Raw genomic sequence first — 10046 nt, forward strand, 5'->3', positions numbered from 1 at the left:
GTACAGCAGGGCTGCCTCCAGTTTGGGGCTGCGGAGGGAGAGGGAGAGTTTGGGTGTCAGTTAGGCGGAGTCTCGGAGGCTTCGCTCCCGGGCGATGCTGCTGCTCTCGCAGACACAGCTGCCAGCCACGCAGTCCCTCCCGGAGCCGCTCCGCCCACGGGCACCCACCCGCCCACTCCCCCGGTCCCAGCCACGCGGGCCCCAGCCGCTCCCCCGCGCTCGCCGGCGCGCACGCCACATGGCCCTACCCCCAGGGACCCCTCACCCTGAGTCATCCTCTCTCCCGGTCCCTCGGCTATGTCATCTTCCCCAGCCTGTTTTCCCGAAGGTTGCATTGATCATCATCATCCTCACTACCATCTTCATCGCAGAGCATTAATAGTATTTGAGCGCCCACAGTGTTCTGAACAGCAGGATGGAACACCCTCTGGACGCATTTTTTTTTTCTTCCGGCCACCATGTCTTTCTCATTTACTAGTCAAATGTTCACAGCCACAACAATGTGATTTTTAAGCACATACACCCCTCCAACAGCCTGGATTTTCTGGTACGTTGTAATCTTCAATGCAGTGTGTTTCTTGACCTATCCTCACTAGGACTGTTCTGCACTCTATCCTAATTTTCCCTCAAGACGCCCCACAACATGGTAACTCTTTAATTTGTTATTTGGGGCTCTGGGTAGCTCCATCGCATCATGTAACTGGACTTCTTTGGTGCTTACAAATGGATTATCTGCTGTAATTCCTCTAATGATGCGCACTATCATCCTGTACTCACTTCTTAGCCTCTGCAGGTGCTTCTTAAGAAACACCGATCCCAGATAAGAAAAACATCCAACCGTATCCTATTGAATTTAAGAAGCTTCTGCTCAATGCCTGACCCAACGATAGGCATTAAGGATGAGCTTCTCTTGCTGCTAAAGGCAAAAATAAACAGACGATCTTTTCAAAATAGATAATGTTATCGGCTTTAAAACCTGGAGACTGAATTTTGTCAATATAATTATAAAAAAATCAATAAAGAGAACGTTCTAATTGAACGACAATTTCCTAATGAGGATCTGTTGGAAATGATGTTGATAGAACTGCTATTATTTTATCTCCTGGGGAATTCTTTCTATAGTTCCAGAAGGGAGTTAGCACTCATTTTTTTTTTTCCTCCAAGCCTAACTTTGTTAATGGAGAAGATGACAATGAAATTTTTTGAAGCCTAAAATCTTCAAGTTCAAGGAAATTCCAAGTTTAATTGATTTCCCATTAAATGCAGAAGTTGCTTCTACATGGACACATTTGCTAGAATACTCTCAGTAATGGAAGGCTCACTACCTCTTAATTCCATTGCTATGTCTAAAGCTCTCTTCTAACTGAAAAATCTGTCAACTATTTGAGACTGCTATTACGCCATCTTCGACCTTTTCTAGAAGTAATTGTGTAGTCTCCTTTCAAACCCTGATCATTCTGGTCACTCACTTATGTTCACATTCAAATTCTTCTAACTGAAAAATCTGTCAACTATTTGAGACTGCTATTACGCCATCTTCGACCTTTTCCAGAAGTAATTGTGTAGTCTCCTTTCAAACCCTGATCATTATGGTCACTCACTTATGTTCACATTCAAATTTTTTCACTAGCCTTCCAGAACAGGTATCAAGACTATATGTAACCAAAAGTAGTGCCTGGCACTTAGTAAGTGCTAGATAATGCTTTATAATCATTATTTTTATTTGCATGACTTAATATTGGTCTAACCTTTTTGAGCCATGTCACTAGGAACATGTCACTAAAATAAACATGTTGTCCATGAAAATTTCCAGTTATTTTTCATAAGCACTGCTGCCTAGCCAGCTTTTCTCTTGCCTCTAATTAAGCAATTGATGAAAACACTGTAATCAGCATCTTTTCTTCATTTTTTAAAAATTGCACTTGTTTCCCTCAGTCCAACATATATTCAAGGGCAAAAAATAGAAGTTGGAATTCTGGCTCTACGTGTGATTTCATGATCTTGGCCAAATCACTTCACCTTTCGAAACCTCTGTTTCTTCATCTGTAAAATGGGGATAAAGATATTTATCTTAAAGTAGAAGTATTAAATAAGACATAATTGACTCATCTATCTATGTGCTTAACACTTTGTAGTTCACTTTTTCTTATGTCTTGCTCTCTCCGAGAGATGTATTAGGCCATCTCTCTATTACTAATGCACAGAGGAGAGTGGAAATGTAAATGACATATATTCATTCTATCAGATTCCTGTCTGTCTGCTAGTCAATGTGGAAATGCAATGATGCAACAGACAAAGGCCTTGTCCTCAAGAGGCTTACAATTAAGTAGGTTCTCATGACATTCTTCTAAAATACAAATAAAGGAATTGCAAAGCCTCAGTAGTTATTAGAACTAAGTGAATTAAAGCTTTTAAAGGCAAAGGACCTAATGAATAATTAACAGTGGTGCTTTAATTTACTCTGTCTGCCATAACAGAATACCAGAGAGAGGGTGACTTAAATAATTGCAGTTTATTTTTTCTCAGTTCTGTATGCTCGAAATCCAAGATCAAGGTGTCCGTAGGTTTGATTTCTCCTGAGGCCTCTCTCCTAGGTTTGTAGATAGCCATGCCAAATTCTTGCTGCATGCACTTTTCTTTGTGCACATGCAACCCTGGTGTCTCTCCCTCTGTTTATAAGGACACCACTCCTATTGGATTAGGGCCCCACATTTATAACCTCATTTAACCTTAACTACTTCTTTAGTTATGACCCTGTCTCCAAATATAGTCACATTCTCAGGTACTGGAAGTTAGGGTTTCAACATATGAATTTGGGGAGGAACAAAATTCAGTCTATAACAGGTGGCTTATACTTATTAGTATTACTTTGGGAAATGGTGATTGATCTATATTATCTGGATGACAATGAAAAGAAGTCTGTTTCTCAATCAATTTTATGTTCATAGCTATTTCCCCGGGCTCCATACATCTATTTAAAGTCAGTGAGTGAATAAATGAGTAAATGAGTTGGCCAATAATTTAGTAGATTCCTTGGTGCAGCCCATCAGTGTCTCCCCTTTGGTCAAAAATCTCATTCATTATGAAGGGGTCCAAAATTAATTTCTAAAACCCAAGAGAAATGTCTTTACAAATTACAGCCAGAAAAGCAGAGCATATCTGCACTTAGATAAGCAAGCAAACACCCAAAGTAGGTGTACCAAAGTGTGTGGCACATATGACTAGTTCCTGAAGATATCATCAGAAAATGTTCAGTGAACTTGGAAAACTGTGCACAATACCTCCCTCCTACAACTTCACAAGCAAACAAACAAAAAAATGCTAACAAGCAATTATTTATTGCAGTAAAAAAAATCCGTTTTACGTCACTTGACCTGGCATTTCCCAAATGTATTGGACCATAGAACTATGTTCTACCCTGATGGGGGAAACATGCTTCAAAGAAGCTTTGGGGAAAAACCTGACTTAAAAGCCTAGCATCTAAAGATGTTATGTAGAGAAACATGAAATGTCTGATGTGATTCTCCTGCTCAACCAATGATACCTGTAGAAAGACGTTTTAAAGCTCTATTCATAAAATACGTATCAAATGACCTTATGGTCAACACTACCATTATATTTATGATACTGATCAGAAACTAAGCTCCTAAAAGAGAATTTTTTAGCCCTCCTTTCCACTGATACTCTCAAGTCATCATTTCTCAACTCGAAAACTGGACATCGCTTGTATTAGTCTGTTTCCTGTTACTTAATAAGAGAATACCTGAAACTGGGTAATTTATAAAGAAATGAAATTTATTTCTTACAGCTTTGGAGGCTTGTAAGTCCACAGTCCAGAGAGCACATCTGGTGAGGGCCTTATTCTTGGTGGGGACTCCCTACGGAATCCTGTGGCAATCCAGGGTATCATATGGTGAGAATGGCATGAGCAAGCACTCTCTAATGTGCTCACTTGCTCTCCTTATAAAGCCATCAGTGTCCTTCCTGTGACAGCCCACTAAAACGTTAACCCATTACTCCATGAATGGATTAATCCATTCATGAGAGCATAATCCTCGTGATCCAGTCACCTCTTAAAGGCCCTACCTTTCAAATACCATAATCATTTTTCCCACCCTGTTAACACTATTGCAATGATGGTCAAGTTTTAATGAGTTTGGGAGAGGGGGGCATTCAACACACAGCACCACTGTTAACTATTAGTTTAACTTAATAGCTGAGATTATCACGTCAAAGTGGAAAATCACTGAAATGGTGTCAGGTTCAAACCTTCACACTACTATTTGATAGTTTTAGTGGGTTGAATATCATCCCCCCAAAATTCAAGTCCACCAAGAAACTCAGAATGTGGATTTATTTGGAAAGGGTCTTTACTTATGAAATTATTTAATATGAGTTCATAGTGGACTAGGGTGGATCCTAAGCCCAATGACTGGTGTCCTCATTAAAGGAGAAGACACACAGACACACAGGGAAGAAGGCCACGTGTCAAGACAGAGAGAAACATGGGAAAAAAAGCTCATGTGAAAATAGAGGCAGAGAGTGAGTTTACGCTACCACAGCCAAGAAGAGCCAGGATCCACCAGAAGTTAGAAGAAGCAAGGAATTATTTGCCTCTAGAAACTTCAGAGAGAGCATGACCCTGCTGTCATGCTGATGTTGAACTTCTAGCCTCCAAAATAAATTTCTTTTGTTTTAAGCCACACAGTTTGTGGTACTTTGTTATGGTAGCCCTAGGAAACTAATACAATAACTATGTAAGTTTGAATGAATTAGGAAACTTCCCTGAGCCTTATTTTGCTTGCCTATAAAATAGAAATAACAAAAAAAACTTCCAGGGTTTTAGGAAGAATAAAAGATTATGAATGTGTGCATAGTGCCTGGCACATAGAAGGAACTCAATTCGTTTACTGTTAGAATAAAAGATTATGAATGTGTGCATAGTGCCTGGCACATAGAAGGAACTCAATTCGTTTACTGTTTCAGTTTGCATTTACTGAGCACCTGCTTTGTGCTAGGTGCTGAGGATATGGTAGGGAACAAAGCCTTTATGGTAAGGGCCCTAGAGAGGATTGATAGATGATGGTCCATGAGCCAAATATAGCCAAATGCCTGGTACTTTTTGTAAATAAAGTTTTATTGGAACACAGCTACACTCATTGTTTTGTGTATTATCTATAGCTGATTTTATGCTACAATGATAGATTTGAGCAGATGGAACAGAGACGATATGTCACACAAAGCCCAAAATATTTACTATCTGTCTCTTTGCAACACAGCTACACTCATTGTTTTGTGTATTATCTATAGCTGATTTTATGCTACAATGATAGAGTTGAGCAGATGGAACAGAGACGATATGTCACACAAAGCCCAAAATATTTACTATCTGTCTCTTTGCAAAAAAAAAAAAAAAGGCTGTCCACCTTTCCTCTAGATGCTCACAATGCAGTTGGAGAAAACAGGACTAAATGAATAATCACATNTCTTCTAACTGAAAAATCTGTCAACTATTTGAGACTGCTATTACGCCATCTTCGACCTTTTCCAGAAGTAATTGTGTAGTCTCCTTTCAAACCCTGATCATTATGGTCACTCACTTATGTTCACATTCAAATTTTTCACTAGCCTTCCAGAACAGGTATCAAGACTATATGTAACCAAAAGTAGTGCCTGGCACTTAGTAAGTGCTAGATAATGCTTTATAATCATTATTTTTATTTGCATGACTTAATATTGGTCTAACCTTTTTGAGCCATGTCACTAGGAACATGTCACTAAAATAAACATGTTGTCCATGAAAATTTCCAGTTATTTTTCATAAGCACTGCTGCCTAGCCAGCTTTTCTCTTGCCTCTAATTAAGCAATTGATGAAAACACTGTAATCAGCATCTTTTCTTCATTTTTTAAAAATTGCACTTGTTTCCCTCAGTCCAACATATATTCAAGGGCAAAAAATAGAAGTTGGAATTCTGGCTCTACGTGTGATTTCATGATCTTGGCCAAATCACTTCACCTTTCGAAACCTCTGTTTCTTCATCTGTAAAATGGGGATAAAGATATTTATCTTAAAGTAGAAGTATTAAATAAGACATAATTGACTCATCTATCTATGTGCTTAACACTTTGTAGTTCACTTTTTCTTATGTCTTGCTCTCTCCGAGAGATGTATTAGGCCATCTCTCTATTACTAATGCACAGAGGAGAGTGGAAATGTAAATGACATATATTCATTCTATCAGATTCCTGTCTGTCTGCTAGTCAATGTGGAAATGCAATGATGCAACAGACAAAGGCCTTGTCCTCAAGAGGCTTACAATTAAGTAGGTTCTCATGACATTCTTCTAAAATACAAATAAAGGAATTGCAAAGCCTCAGTAGTTATTAGAACTAAGTGAATTAAAGCTTTTAAAGGCAAAGGACCTAATGAATAATTAACAGTGGTGCTTTAATTTACTCTGTCTGCCATAACAGAATACCAGAGAGAGGGTGACTTAAATAATTGCAGTTTATTTTTTCTCAGTTCTGTATGCTCGAAATCCAAGATCAAGGTGTCCGTAGGTTTGATTTCTCCTGAGGCCTCTCTCCTAGGTTTGTAGATAGCCATGCCAAATTCTTGCTGCATGCACTTTTCTTTGTGCACATGCAACCCTGGTGTCTCTCCCTCTGTTTATAAGGACACCACTCCTATTGGATTAGGGCCCCACATTTATAACCTCATTTAACCTTAACTACTTCTTTAGTTATGACCCTGTCTCCAAATATAGTCACATTCTCAGGTACTGGAAGTTAGGGTTTCAACATATGAATTTGGGGAGGAACAAAATTCAGTCTATAACAGGTGGCTTATACTTATTAGTATTACTTTGGGAAATGGTGATTGATCTATATTATCTGGATGACAATGAAAAGAAGTCTGTTTCTCAATCAATTTTATGTTCATAGCTATTTCCCCGGGCTCCATACATCTATTTAAAGTCAGTGAGTGAATAAATGAGTAAATGAGTTGGCCAATAATTTAGTAGATTCCTTGGTGCAGCCCATCAGTGTCTCCCCTTTGGTCAAAAATCTCATTCATTATGGAGGGGTCCAAAATTAATTTCTAAAACCCAAGAGAAATGTCTTTACAAATTACAGCCAGAAAAGCAGAGCATATCTGCACTTAGATAAGCAAGCAAACACCCAAAGTAGGTGTACCAAAGTGTGTGGCACATATGACTAGTTCCTGAAGATATCATCAGAAAATGTTCAGTGAACTTGGAAAACTGTGCACAATACCTCCCTCCTACAACTTCACAAGCAAACAAACAAAAAAATGCTAACAAGCAATTATTTATTGCAGTAAAAAAAATCCGTTTTACGTCACTTGACCTGGCATTTCCCAAATGTATTGGACCATAGAACTATGTTCTACCCTGATGGGGGAAACATGCTTCAAAGAAGCTTTGGGGAAAAACCTGACTTAAAAGCCTAGCATCTAAAGATGTTATGTAGAGAAACATGAAATGTCTGATGTGATTCTCCTGCTCAACCAATGATACCTGTAGAAAGACGTTTTAAAGCTCTATTCATAAAATACGTATCAAATGACCTTATGGTCAACACTACCATTATATTTATGATACTGATCAGAAACTAAGCTCCTAAAAGAGAATTTTTTAGCCCTCCTTTCCACTGATACTCTCAAGTCATCATTTCTCAACTCGAAAACTGGACATCGCTTGTATTAGTCTGTTTCCTGTTACTTAATAAGAGAATACCTGAAACTGGGTAATTTATAAAGAAATGAAATTTATTTCTTACAGCTTTGGAGGCTTGTAAGTCCACAGTCCAGAGAGCACATCTGGTGAGGGCCTTATTCTTGGTGGGGACTCCCTACGGAATCCTGTGGCAATCCAGGGTATCATATGGTGAGAATGGCATGAGCAAGCACTCTCTAATGTGCTCACTTGCTCTCCTTATAAAGCCATCAGTGTCCTTCCTGTGACAGCCCACTAAAACGTTAACCCATTACTCCATGAATGGATTAATCCATTCATGAGAGCATAATCCTCGTGATCCAGTCACCTCTTAAAGGCCCTACCTTTCAAATACCATAATCATTTTTCCCACCCTGTTAACACTATTGCAATGATGGTCAAGTTTTAATGAGTTTGGGAGAGGGGGGCATTCAACACACAGCACCACTGTTAACTATTAGTTTAACTTAATAGCTGAGATTATCACGTCAAAGTGGAAAATCACTGAAATGGTGTCAGGTTCAAACCTTCACACTACTATTTGATAGTTTTAGTGGGTTGAATATCATCCCCCCAAAATTCAAGTCCACCAAGAAACTCAGAATGTGGATTTATTTGGAAAGGGTCTTTACTTATGAAATTATTTAATATGAGTTCATAGTGGACTAGGGTGGATCCTAAGCCCAATGACTGGTGTCCTCATTAAAGGAGAAGACACACAGACACACAGGGAAGAAGGCCACGTGTCAAGACAGAGAGAAACATGGGAAAAAAAGCTCATGTGAAAATAGAGGCAGAGAGTGAGTTTACGCTACCACAGCCAAGAAGAGCCAGGATCCACCAGAAGTTAGAAGAAGCAAGGAATTATTTGCCTCTAGAAACTTCAGAGAGAGCATGACCCTGCTGTCATGCTGATGTTGAACTTCTAGCCTCCAAAATAAATTTCTTTTGTTTTAAGCCACACAGTTTGTGGTACTTTGTTATGGTAGCCCTAGGAAACTAATACAATAACTATGTAAGTTTGAATGAATTAGGAAACTTCCCTGAGCCTTATTTTGCTTGCCTATAAAATAGAAATAACAAAAAAAACTTCCAGGGTTTTAGGAAGAATAAAAGATTATGAATGTGTGCATAGTGCCTGGCACATAGAAGGAACTCAATTCGTTTATTGTCTCAGTTTGCATTTACTGAGCACCTGCTTTGTGCTAGGTGCTGAGGATATGGTAGGGAACAAAGCCTTTATGGTAAGGGCCCTAGAGAGGATTGATAGATGATGGTCCATGAGCCAAATATAGCCAAATGCCTGGTACTTTTTGTAAATAAAGTTTTATTGGAACACAGCTACACTCATTGTTTTGTGTATTATCTATAGCTGATTTTATGCTACAATGATAGAGTTGAGCAGATGGAACAGAGACGATATGTCACACAAAGCCCAAAATATTTACTATCTGTCTCTTTGCAAAAAAAAAAAAAAAGGCTGTCCACCTTTCCTCTAGATGCTCACAATGCAGTTGGAGAAAACAGGACTAAATGAATAATCACATGAGAACAGTTAGTGTATGATAGTCACTCCAGAAAATAACTCGCCAGATATAATAGAAAGTAACTGGGAAGATAGGTAGTCATGGAAGTGCTAAGAAGGAGTCCTGTAGTGGAGATTTGAAGGATAAGAAGGAACTAGGCTAGAAGAGCTCAGTGCCAAGTGTTGCAAGTGTTGCTAGAGACAATGTCTTGAGTCAGAAAAAGGCAGTGTCTGGAAAAACAGAAAGTGGGAGAACGAGGCAGTATCACTGTGAGGGGAGGAGAAAATGGTGGGATATGAGCTCATGCAGGGACTAATCACCCAGGAAAAGAAGTGCTATTTTATTCTTGTGCAATGGGAAGCCACTGGAGAGATTAAGCAGGGAGGTAAATAATATGCTTTGTGTTTTTGAAAAGATTACTCTGCCTGTGGATGGCAGGAGAATGGGTGGCAGCAAGTGAGAATAGAAACAGGAAGTCTGGTTAGGAGAAATTAAAGTGGCATGGATTTGTGTGGTGTAGTGTTAGTGGAGAAAAATGAACACCTTCAAGATGTACTTTGCGAGTAGGACCTAGAGACCTGTTGACAGGTGAGATGTGGGATGTGAGGAAAAGATCAATTATGATTCCTATTTTGGTCTAAGAAATAAGTCGGTCTGGGATGGTTCTATGTACTGAGATGGGGAAGTTTTGTGTGTGTCAGGGGGAGGGACAGATGGTAGAGTGGGGCCATCAAAAGGCTTTTATCATCATTGTTGTCATTGTCATCATCATCATCATCA

Source organism: Galeopterus variegatus, unplaced genomic scaffold (assembly GCF_000696425.1).
Source record: "Galeopterus variegatus unplaced genomic scaffold, G_variegatus-3.0.2 Scaffold419, whole genome shotgun sequence".
NCBI lineage: Eukaryota > Metazoa > Chordata > Mammalia > Dermoptera > Cynocephalidae > Galeopterus > Galeopterus variegatus.